Source organism: Canis aureus, chromosome 5, assembly GCF_053574225.1.
Source record: "Canis aureus isolate CA01 chromosome 5, VMU_Caureus_v.1.0, whole genome shotgun sequence".
In the NCBI taxonomy this organism is placed as follows: domain Eukaryota; kingdom Metazoa; phylum Chordata; class Mammalia; order Carnivora; family Canidae; genus Canis; species Canis aureus.
Window position 1 is genome coordinate 13,887,649 of NC_135615.1, and position 12,055 is coordinate 13,899,703.

The window sequence follows — 12,055 nt, forward strand, 5'->3', positions numbered from 1 at the left end:
CTTCATTTAAGGAAAGGTAGGAAATTACCTTATAGACATGTGTGGAGGATGACTATTTGATCATGCTTAAAAGACCTCAACAAAATTCCAATATATGAATAATATTCTTCACTTCCTCTTACAGAACTTGTGGCAAACTCCGATGATAAACCTGAATCCCTCCTCAGATAATAACTCATCCTTCAGAGAAGTCTCTAGTCCAGGTAGTACTAAGCCTTCCTCAACACTTAAACCAACTTTAGAAATGTTTCTTTAAAGTCCAGAAGCTGAACTTCTGGACCAGATTTGTTCAGTAAGGGATCAGAATGCTACCCAACTGTCCACTAATGGTAGAAATGAGAAATAAAGTATAGTATATTCAAAAGTAAAATATTATATGGCAATGAGTGAACTGCAAGCATGCAGCAGCACTGCATCTCACAAACATCTCACTGCCTCTCACTATGTCATACAACATGTATGATTCTGTTTATATACAAAGTTTAAACATAGACAAAACTAGTGTATGGTACTACAAGTCAAAATAGTGGTCACTCATGGAGGAATAACTAGAAGGGACATAAAGGGGGGGGGGTTCCACAATTTCAATACTATTCTGTTTCTTGATCTGGGTCTTATTCATTTTGTAAAATTTCATCAATTTGTATGTTTTTAGTATGTATGTTAGACTCAATAAAATATGTATACCTTGAAAGACTCCTTGAATGAAACACCATTGATCCTTAAGGATACCCAGAAGTTTGAGGGACAAAGACCATTCTTGGGTCACTTTCTAACATATCCAGGCAAGATCATAATATTTAAATCCCCTGGCTATGGCAGTGGTCTTCTCCCCCGTTCCAAGCCCAGCTTACTTTGTCTGGCCTTAGCCCTATAGATTTGAATCAGATAGCTCCAAGACCACGTGGATACCATTAGTGACTAGAGGACCTTTGGAGGTGATTGGATTTCCATGCTTATACCTATATTTTTGAGAAAGTTGACTCTCTCCAAGTCAAACTTGCTAATATTTCATTGAGAGCCTACTGAACACCAAGGCACATTCCACACCTGGAGCCTATTCATCCTGAGGAGATGGTAAAATTGAATCATGGTAGGTAAACATCCCTAGAAAGCTGGAAAATTCAACAATCTTCTTTAAAATGTTGATTTTAAGATTTCAAACATCCAGAAATCTTGAACTTATATCCAATTTTTTAGTTTGAAGTAGCAGAAAGTTTTGAAAACTCCCCATACCCCCGAAGGATTCCTTGCCCTTCAGAATGATGTGAGCCTAGAACCACATTTATACCTACGGGACCTAAATTGATAGGAAAATTGGATTTTTGTTGCTTTGCAGAAGAGAAAAAAAGATAAATAAAATTTGTTTCTTTTTCATAGGTATCCAAAGATGTTAATCACTGAAGTTTTTGAACTTCCCATCTGTCTTTCTAGGAAGCAATCTAATCTGAAGATAACATGTATGTTGACTGTTCCCTATCCACACTTAATGAAGATGTGCCCCTACTGAATATTCACAGCAGCATATCCCTGTGATAGTTTCAAGTTGATGTCTTGCTCTGCTTATTCTTACTGTTACTATAATCATACCTATTCACACCCCAAATCTTGCTCAACTGATTTAAAGACGCTTTCTAACTTTTTTATTGCTACTATGTCATCTTTGCAGCTTATTTCCTTTGTTAATTATTTGTAAACATTCCTTTTACTCAGCCTAATTCATAGAGCTGCCACAATATCTAACTAGCAATTTTCACTTTTTACTCCATATATTTTTTTCCAAAATAAATCACAAGTTATCCAAGGTTTAACCAAGTTATATTCTTGCATTCTTGGCAGCTGAATCACTGAAAGAATGTGTCAGATAATCTTTCCCAATGATAATTTTATCAGGGCTTTCATAATATAATCCCTATATTTGGACAATAAACAATTTATTTAAAATTTTCTTGAATAACAAATGATATTTAGAATGGTTCCATGATCTGTGTACTTTTCCTAAGAGACTCCTTCTAGGTCTTTCATCCTAGTGATCAATAGTATCCACAAATGTAGCTATGACCTGAGCAGCTCGTGTATTTTATAAGCTCATAAAAAAATAAAGGAACTCTTCAGGATGTGCATATATTTTCAAAGTCAATAGATTAATCTAGAAGTATCATCTGAAGGAGAATTTTGCTTAGGAATCAGGACTTGTAATTTTTAACACTGACAAATTATGTTATCCTTTTTCCTTCCACTCTTTTAATTTCTCCACTGCTGTGATTTTTACCTTCATTTGAAAAGCGCCTAAGCTCTTTATTCTAAGATCTTACCCTGTTTTTGCTTTTCTTTATTCATCTTAACTACTCAAAATTTGAAAGTAGGGTTCAGCTAATTTTCTAGGTGTAACCAAAGGGCAAGTTTGTCAAACATGACACCCTCTGGTTTAAGGTCTGTATCATGCTGTGGATACTTTATCTGTACCTTCAAACCTCTATTAGCTCCTTCACTTCATAACCCAATGTCCTTTAGTCTCTAGTGACTGCCTGCAACTGGCACAGGAAATTTCTCCTCTTTCCTTACAAATACCATGGTAAATGGTTTTGAAGCTTTTTCAAATGAGGAAAATGATGGCACAAAAATTATATTGATTGCATACCATGCTATAGTTTATGTAATAGCTTACATAATTGTAAGAAATAAATGACAGGCCTCCTAATTTCCAAACCCTGAGTCTGGAAATAATTTAATACTATTGTTTCACAGTCATTTTATTTAGTTTTAAGATTATCTTCTATTAATAATAAGTGAAACTGTTCTCCCATTAATTATAGCAATATAGAGTCTCCCTTTAAAAAATATTTAAGTAAAAATGCTATTACATTAAAGAAAATTTAAATAAATAATAGCAAAAGTGATATGAGGATATGGCAAAAATGGTGATAATCAAATGACTGAGGTTTGGAAAACATCACTATTTGGGAAACACTATAAACACTGGTGTATAATGATGGCAAGGTAACTGAAACTCAAATGTCGTTTACTCTATTCTCTGGATGATACTTACTGATACTTCTTGTGGCTCCTTATGAGATGGATTAGATCATAATGGCAAGAGCCAATCCCATGCCTTATTCTAACCAATAGCTGACTTCACCACTGGCTGCCAATTAGAGAAGCAATCCAGTCACAGGCTTGGAATAGCCAGAAAATATGGTGACAAGAGCCAATCTGATTGACAATCTTTAAGTCCTTTAAAAAAATATATAAAACTAGCCCAAGTAAACAAACATGACAGTTGGCCAGGATCAAGGAGAATAGATTTGCATACCACCTAACCCTTGGGGCACTAGTCTCTGAATTTTTTTTTTTTTTCTCTTTCAAGAAAGCAGGTGGGGATTCTGGGCAAGTATATGACAGTGACAGAAAGAGCAACTATGCTCACTATGCTCTAGGAAACCCTCAAAGTCTACTAAGCACATGGTAAGTTGGGGATCTTTGTTTGGTATTTATGGTATTTCTGTTATATCGAGCATTCTTTTTAACAAAAAAAAGTATATATATATATACATATATATATATATATGATAAATATCTAAGTGGCAGGTAGTTGGAAGGATAACTGTGTTCTTGGCAAAGCCATAAGTGGGGGGGCAGGGAGAAGAAAGAGTATGGAGATTGATACAACTAAACCCTTACCAACAGGGCAGAATTTAGAAGAGGAAGCTCATATTTTTGTTTAAGAACAATATATAGGACCAAAAATTAGAACAGTATTTATTAACCTTTGGAAAGTCTTGAAACTTTTATAAGTCCAAAGTCTTCATCTAAAAATAAAGACAGGGATCCCTGGGTGGCGCAGTGGTTTGGCGCCTGCCTTTGGCCCAGGGCGCGATCCTGGAGACCCGGGATCGAGTCCCACGTCGGGCTCCCGGTGCATGGAGCCTGCTTCTCCCTCTGACTATGTCTCTGCCTCTCTCTCTCTCTCTGTGACTATCATAAATAAATAAAAATTAAAAATAAAAATAAAGACAGCAACAACATACCTCACATTAATTATTGTGTGAATTACATGAGATAATGAATATAAAGCACCAAGTCACACTAATGCTCAATAAATATGACTTCCCCATGAAGCTAAAAGAACTCAGGTCAAGACCTGAATCTTACCATGAGTCAGTTTATTTATGTATGGCTCAAAATTTTCCAAAATGTATATGAGGCAGATTATAAAAATTACAAATAATAAAATAATACACATAAAATTTCAGAATCAGGGAAAATATAAATTAGAATAGAAAATCAAGGTGAGAAGAGAAAGTGTAACATAGATGTTGAGACCAGTAAGTCTTTCACAAGTACCAATGTGTACTAAATTACAAATTAGCTCTGGGCTTCCTAGCAACCCAAAAGAAAATGGGAAAATACTTAATTACAAAATATCCCTTTGTTCTCCATGAGGAAGAAAAATACAAGCTCTTGCCACAATCATGTTTTCAAAGCTTTAATCTCCTCATCCTTAAAATGATAAAAAATATTACATAGCTTTCAGGTTAGATGTTGAATACCAAGTGGAATAATGCAAATGAAAAAGTACTTTATAAACTTAATGTGCTATATAAATGTCACTTATTTTTCTTTATGCTTTATCTGATAGAGCAGGCTTCTCACACTTTGGGATCTTAAGTTACTGAGCTAAATTATTTTATTGTAGGAATATCTAGCATCCCCAGATACTAGTCTAATAATTTACATGTATTCCATTACTCCTCACAATAATAGTATATACTATTTTATTTCCCTATTCAGATGAAGAAATTAAAGAAGTTAAGTGACTTTCTCAAGATTACTATGCTAGTAGGTGGCAGTGCTAAGATTGATACCCAGGAAATTTGTCCTCTGGGTCCATGCTTTTAATCATCCTTATGCACAGATACAAGTAGGTATAAACTCCTTATACTTACAGGGCTTATGTAACTATAAAAATACCAATGTATAAATTGAATATAAACCAAACAATAAAACCAGTAAGTTTTAAATTACAAGTCTTAATTTTATGTGGCAGAAAATATTGCATTCCTCATCACCACTTGTGGCATGAATTTGATACTAGGACAGTCAGGTGAAAATCAGGTACTGCACGACACATTGCTTCATCACTGTGTTTCATCCAAATTACTGTAAACCATTTGTTCATACACCTTGTAGTGACATTACGCCTTCACTTGGTATAAACACATCATTTACATATTAAGTCTGCTTTGGGTCTTTCCTCATTAGTTATCTGATTAAACTAGAATGGCTTGGTGCTAATTCAATTATAAAAACAGACTAAAATTGCAGAGTAGCACTTGACTGTAGGGAGGTCCTTTAGATGAGCCATAATATGCTTATTACTTTTAAATTATTGTTTAAATGAAAATGTTTTAAATTGTCACAGAGAGCTCAGACACCAGAGTCTCTCATTTAAAAAATCCCACCAGATGGTAGTCTTTAAAAACCAAGGGAGCAGATGATCTCTGTAATGGGATGTGCAACCCTACCCCAGTCCACTGCCGGAGAGCTAGCCCTGGAGCACTGCCTCCTGCCAGTAAGAGGAGAAAGTCTCGAAGCAATGCCTCTCCTCCTCCAAGTTTCCCCCTCTTTCTATCATGTACCCAGGGCTCCTTGGGGACATCTTCAGGTGGAGAGTCCAGCCAGTCTGAGTCCTATTTTGATGTATAGGCCATGGGGAAAAAGAGAGACATTAGGGAGAGATTTGGCTACAATAAACCTGTTCTGATGGTTCCAAGTGCCATGTGCTGACTCTGAGGGGCCTCAGACTGACAAAGGGATGTTTTGGGGGTTCCTTTGGGAACACAAAGTCCAGCAACATGCTCAGCTTGAGTTCTAAGCTGAAAGGGTTGCAGTTCTCAATGAACAGTTCAGCCCCAGAGTAAAAGCAGATCCGGAAGCAGTGCTTCAGAATCAGTTCAAAATAGAAAGGAATTGAGCCTTATTTCCTATTTTAAGTACTCCTCAAATTATGGTTTGCAAATTGACGTTCAATGTATTGGTTTCCAAATATGTACAATGGACACAGCATGCTGATCTGAAGATGCACATAGTTTAAGATATTGTTACTGAAAACTACATATTAAGACTTCTAGGAGGATAGTGAATATATTGCAACAATCTCTTCAGAGAAGCAAAGACAAGAGTCTGGTATGCCAGCTTCTGGCTTAAAATTACCATAAAATAAATAGCCAATAGTACAGATCTTTACTAGCAGTTCTGAGAATGAAGTCTGACCCCTAAAATAGTGTGACTAACTCAATCTCATGATGACTGAAACCCAATCTTGGCCCCATCAACATTTTACACTAACTCCTGGATAAGCAACCTCTTTAAAGAACCCTCAGTAAGGATAAATAACACCCACCTGGCATTTTCTTTTGCTAGTGAAAACTGATGAGACGTAAATGATGGTGAGTCAAAAATTAAGGAATGTTATATCAAGAACTTATCATATAAAAAAAAAAGAACTTATATATATAATAAAGATAGCAAGCAGTTGGCTGCCATCAGGGCTGTAGGCTTATTTATAAAAAGTTGATCTAAAATAACCATATTTCCTGATTTTCCCTCTATAATCCAGCCTGTTGCACCAGGGAAATTATTAATAGTACCATTTTCATTCTTGAAAATGTCCTGGGTTTACTATAAATGACCTAGACACCCTATGTATGGCACCATCTCACATTATCTTATGCTCCACCTCCTCTTCTGATCCTCTTGTCCCTCATCCCCAATGAATCTCTTATCATCTTTTTTGCCCATTGGCTGTCTTTCCTTGTTTTCCAAGTGTTTCATGCTCCAAAGTTACCCCTCTGTTCAGTATTCACTCTTTACTCCCATGCAACCCAATTCATTCAACTCCAGTGATCCTGGTAAGTTTTTTAGAAAGCAAGCAATCTGATTATTACACACAAAGTAGTCTGCATTTGTGCTATCTGTGATTTTACAAATAATTTAGGCCATATAAGGGGGGATAGTTTTCTAATGCCTCTTGCAAAATCTCTGCCATTTGTCAAAGTAAGGTTCAATTGTGTTAATTATGTAATCACTTCTGTCTGAGTTATTTTTGTGACTGCTATTACATATACACTTGTTCAGTTATATAATAGGGATCCCTGACTTGGCACCCTTTATTCTGAAAGTTTGCCAACACAAAAAGAAGTACAAGGAAAGACATTGGAAAAAGATCCAAAGAGGCAGAATCACAAGTGGTTAGTATATTCTTTATTACACATTTCCATATTTTCCAAATGTCTGGAATTGAGTTTATATTACCCTTACCATCTTGGGGGGGGGGGGATGAATACAACAGAAGAAATTAATATATAAGAAAAAATTGAAGGTCATTTAGACTATTTTTATCAATAAGAAAATCTGAAAGCTAGATTTGACATAAGATAAGAGTCTGCTGGTTATAAAAATATATTTACATCATATATATATAAAATAATGCTTCTTTCAATGGTCAAGTCAAAGCGAGTCATTACACTAGCAATCCAGCTTTGTAGGAACTGCCTCTTTTACTTTTTTTTTTTTTTTTTAAGATCTTATTTATTTATGCATGAGACACAGAGAGAGGCAGAGACACAGGCAGAGGGAGACGCAGGCAGGGAGCCTGATGTGGAACTTGATCCCAGAACTCCAGGATCATGCCCTGGGCCAAAGGCAGGCACTAAACCACTGAGCCACCCAGGGATCCCAAGAACTGCCTCTTTTACTAGTTACCCTTACTAGCAAGAGAAAGGCCCCGGCTTCCCAATGCGTGGTACAATAAGGTGTTAATCCAGACACACAGGAATAAGCCTTGTAAAAGCAGATTTTTAAGGGAAGCTGTTTCTCTACACCACCTACTCTGAGCACCAGAATTTCTATTGCAATTGTCAATTGAGGGCTATTCAGTCCCAAAATCTAACTTACAACAATGCCTAAAGTGTACTTTTTTTAAAATAATTTTTTTTAAGATTTTATTTATTCATGAGCAACACAGAAAGGAGAGAGAGAAAGAGGCAGAGACACAGGCAGAGGGAGAAGCAGGCTCCATGCAGGGAGCCTGACTTGGGACTCCAGGATCAGGCCCTGGGCTGAAGGCAGTGCTAAACCCCTGAGGCACCCGGGCTGCCCCTGAAGTGTACTTTTAATGCCATACAATGAAATTCAGTAAAATTCATTACCAGTAACTGACCTAAACATTAAAATACAATAAGCCACCTGTATAGATTCCATCATGAAAATCAACCCCCATTTTCCCCCACCCCCCACTAAGGAGTTCTAAGAATCCTTAGCTAGATATAGGTAGGGAAATTATTTATGATTTGATCTCATTAAACTCTTCTTCCTTTGTCATCCCAGGCCTGCATTATTTGCTGACTTTTTTCCCAATAATAATTCATGTTCCATAACAGTAAATGATCTTTCTCATATGGAAGCTTTAATGATTTCTTACAGAAAATTTTCATTTCTCTTTCTATAATTATTCAAGGTGCATACTTTAAGCAAGAGTCTTTACCAACTGTCGTTCTATTGCTCCGGAGATTCCAGTTGCTCTTTTACCTCAAATTTATACAAGGCTTAAATTTTCAGCAGGATAGTCTCTGTCAGTACATGAGTATAGGGTTTCTTTCATCACTAATCTGCAGTTGGGAGTCACAGGGGTCATGGAGGGGCCTGGGCCCTCTATAGTCCTGGGATTTTTTTTTTAATAACAAAAAGAATAACTTTCATATTGAATACTAGATGAAAAATTCCTTTTTGTTGTATTTTTACCATGATACTTCCTATAGCATACTACAAGAAAACTCCAAGTGAGGGTTTAGGTTTACTAACCTAAAAATGGACATTTCATGTCCATAGGTCCACAATAGGTCAGTCACCAGAGAGTCTTGAATTCTGATAAGCCATATAAGGAATGAGAAGCTTGAGTACCAGCTGAGATCGCCCAAGATTTAGGGTTCATACAATGAAAATGGCTGCTGCTGAAGGAGGCATGCATCTAGCTGTCAAGAATAAAAGAAAAAGAATATGAAGAGAGTGAAAAGTCATGTAATATGCAGTTCTAGAATACTTGCCAGCAACTTGATTATGGGGTAACATATAAATATAGAAGAACTATTTTTTTTAAAGATTTTATTTATTCATGAAAGACACACAGAGAAAGGCAGAGATACAGGCAAAGGAAAAGCAGGCTCCCTGCAGGGAGCCCAATGCAGGACTTGATCCCAGGACCCTGAGATCACAACCTGAGCCAAAGGCAGACGTTCAACCACTGAGCACCCAGCTGCCCTAGGAGAACTAATTTTCAATAAGAGAAATGAGTAGTTGTCTTAGGCACTTAGAGGTTACTGGGTATCTTTAAAAGAATTATATCTGTCCAACTCTTTTACCATGTCTATATGCAAGTTATTGGTTCCTATCACTCTCTAATAATTAAAATATTTTCTTTAATTAAGAGATAACATACAGGGTGCCTGAGTGGCTCAGTCGGTTAAGCATCTGACTGATGTCGGCTCAGGTCTTGATCTCAGGGTCATGGGTTCAGGCCCTGCCTAGGGCTCCAGGATGAGTGTGGAACCTACTTTAAAAAAGAGAGAGAGAATGATAACATACAGACTGTAAAACATATTTAGTGTACTAATCAATGTATAGCTCAATAACTTTTACACACATATGCATACATATATGACACACACATATACATATGAATGTGCCTGTCTTATATATATGTAGCCACAACCCAGATTAAGATGGAAGATTTCTTACATTCCATAAAGTCCCCTTGTTCCCCTTCTCAATCTAGTATATACAGCAGTTAAAAAGTAGCTGATTTTAACAAAGAAAATACTTTGAAGATTACTCACATTGATTGTACTAGAAATTGCATCAGCTATGAAGAAGAGACACCACAAAACAGTGCTTTGGACACATTAGTGGTTTTATTTTGCCCTTATGTGGGAAGAAGTCCAGATGGAATGAAAGTTCCCAAGGACCTAGTTTCCTTCCTCCTGGAATGCTGCCCTTAGCCAGGAGCAACCTTCTGGGTTGTCAAAGAGCTGGCGACTCCACCCAGGTGTGGTGACCACACCCCAAGCAGGAAGAAGGGTAAAGGTAAGGAGCAAAAGGTCCCACCCGCTGAGTCAGGGTCCTGTCAATGCTTTCTCAGAAGCTCCACCAAACCACGTCTGCCTAAATCTCAAGGGCTAAAACTGTGTGCCAAATAGTTTTGGGTGGCAAACCCAAAATAAAATTGGATTTTATGAATAAGAAAAAAAGAGAGGATGGATATTGGCTACTCAGTGGTCTCGGCCACACCAACGGCCACAAATTGCTGCCATGAATGACCTTTCTTGAAAATGCCACTTTGCTTGTAATGGATAAATGAAATCTGAAATTGTCCCACAATGGGTAATGTGTTCTGAAGCAAGCATTCCTATAGTCTCTGCTACAGATATAATATTAAAACATTTGGAAAATAAAAAGTCTAGTAAGGTACTGCTTCAAAATATGTTTCCCAAAATAACATAACTTTTCTCTATTCTGAAGAAGGAAAATACAGGAAAAATATTTAAGGGTAAAATTGAAAGAATTTGTGTAAGATCACACAAACAACTAAAGAAAAGTAATGACATTAATGCATCTGATGTACGTTAATTCATTAGGGACCAAAACTGGCAGTTTGGCCATTTCCAAATTGTAACTCTGTTCATGATCATTGGGATTATGAGCTTTGATTTAAACTAAGATTTTTTTTTTTAAACACACTGAACGGGCCTAGAGTGTACAGTTGCACAATCTCTTATCTACAATTTTGAGTTCCCAAAATTTGAAAACTGAAAACTTTTTTGCAAGTCGTACTACTGGGTGACAAAACTGACCTGAATTGACATGGGGCTATTTAGTCTTTCTTTACCTGATTTAGCATGATCAGTCATATATTTTGTTATTATATTTGGTTAAGGGGTGCTGCATCATATGACTACTTTAAAATTACAGAAGTCCCCCTTTATCGGCAGAGGGTATCTTCCAAGATCCCTAGTGGATGTCTAAAACCTCACACAGTACCAGCCATCCATATACTATGTTTTTTCCTACACATACATACATTTGACAAAATTTAATTCGCAAACTAGGCACAGTAAGAGATTAACAATAACTAGTAATGAAATAGGACAATTATAACAATATACTATAATAAAAGTTATGTGAATGTGGTCTCTCTTTCAAAACATCTCATTGTACTATACTCACTCTTCTTGTTGTGATGATGTGAGCTGATAAAATGCTACGTTATGGATGAAGTAAGGTGAATGATACAGGCATCATGACGTAGCATCAGGAAACTAGTGACCTGATGATTTGTCAGAAGGAGGATCATCTGGTTCCTGACAGAGGGTAGGCCCTATGTAACTTGAAACTTTAGAAAGCAAAACTGTGGGTAAGGGGGACTCTATGTTTTAAAACTCTGAATTCTGAAACAGCTTTCTTCACCGCACCATTCTGGGAGGTAAAGGTCTGAAAAACTGCATTACCTAAGTGGTTCACAGCTTGATTTGTTTAGAGATTCCTATTATTCCTAAAGCTCATTCAAGGAATCACACGTCATTGCTTTCAAAATTTTTCTAAGTCTTAGAATCTAAGAAATTGAACACATTATTTCTGTCCACGTATACGTAGCATTTTGCTTTGCTGACAAAGAGTAAATTCAAAAAGGATAACTGTTTTTGATTCCAGTTGTATTAGTTAAATTCTAGCTTTAATAATGCATTGGCTCATTTATTTATTTTTTTTAAAGTGTTACTTGAGCTTTGTTCAACTGATATGAAATACAAGGTTTTTGGAATAAAAATTACCAAAGTCAGCCCTTGAAAAGAAGCAGAGAATGAGGCAAATGGTTGCCTGAATTCTTTCTTTTCATTTTACTAGTAATATGTATGATCATAGATATTTGTTTCTTGTTCATATTTATTGATGAGCTAAGTTATAATCATTGGCTACAATGATGCAGATGAAATGTAGATTTTTA

The 12,055-nt window shown here is 36.4% G+C and overlaps 1 long non-coding RNA gene across 7 annotated transcripts in view; it reads right to left on the bottom strand.

The window, feature by feature from the left end:
* The window catches only part of LOC144313706 (uncharacterized), a 151,998-nt gene that overhangs the window by 111,412 nt on the left and 28,531 nt on the right, over positions 1–12,055 (bottom strand). For all 7 annotated transcript variants that reach the window (XR_013379327.1, XR_013379325.1, XR_013379326.1 and 4 more), the window contains exon 4: positions 8,863–9,032. This is a non-coding gene — a long non-coding RNA (uncharacterized LOC144313706). The remainder of the gene's footprint in view (positions 1–8,862; positions 9,033–12,055) is intronic.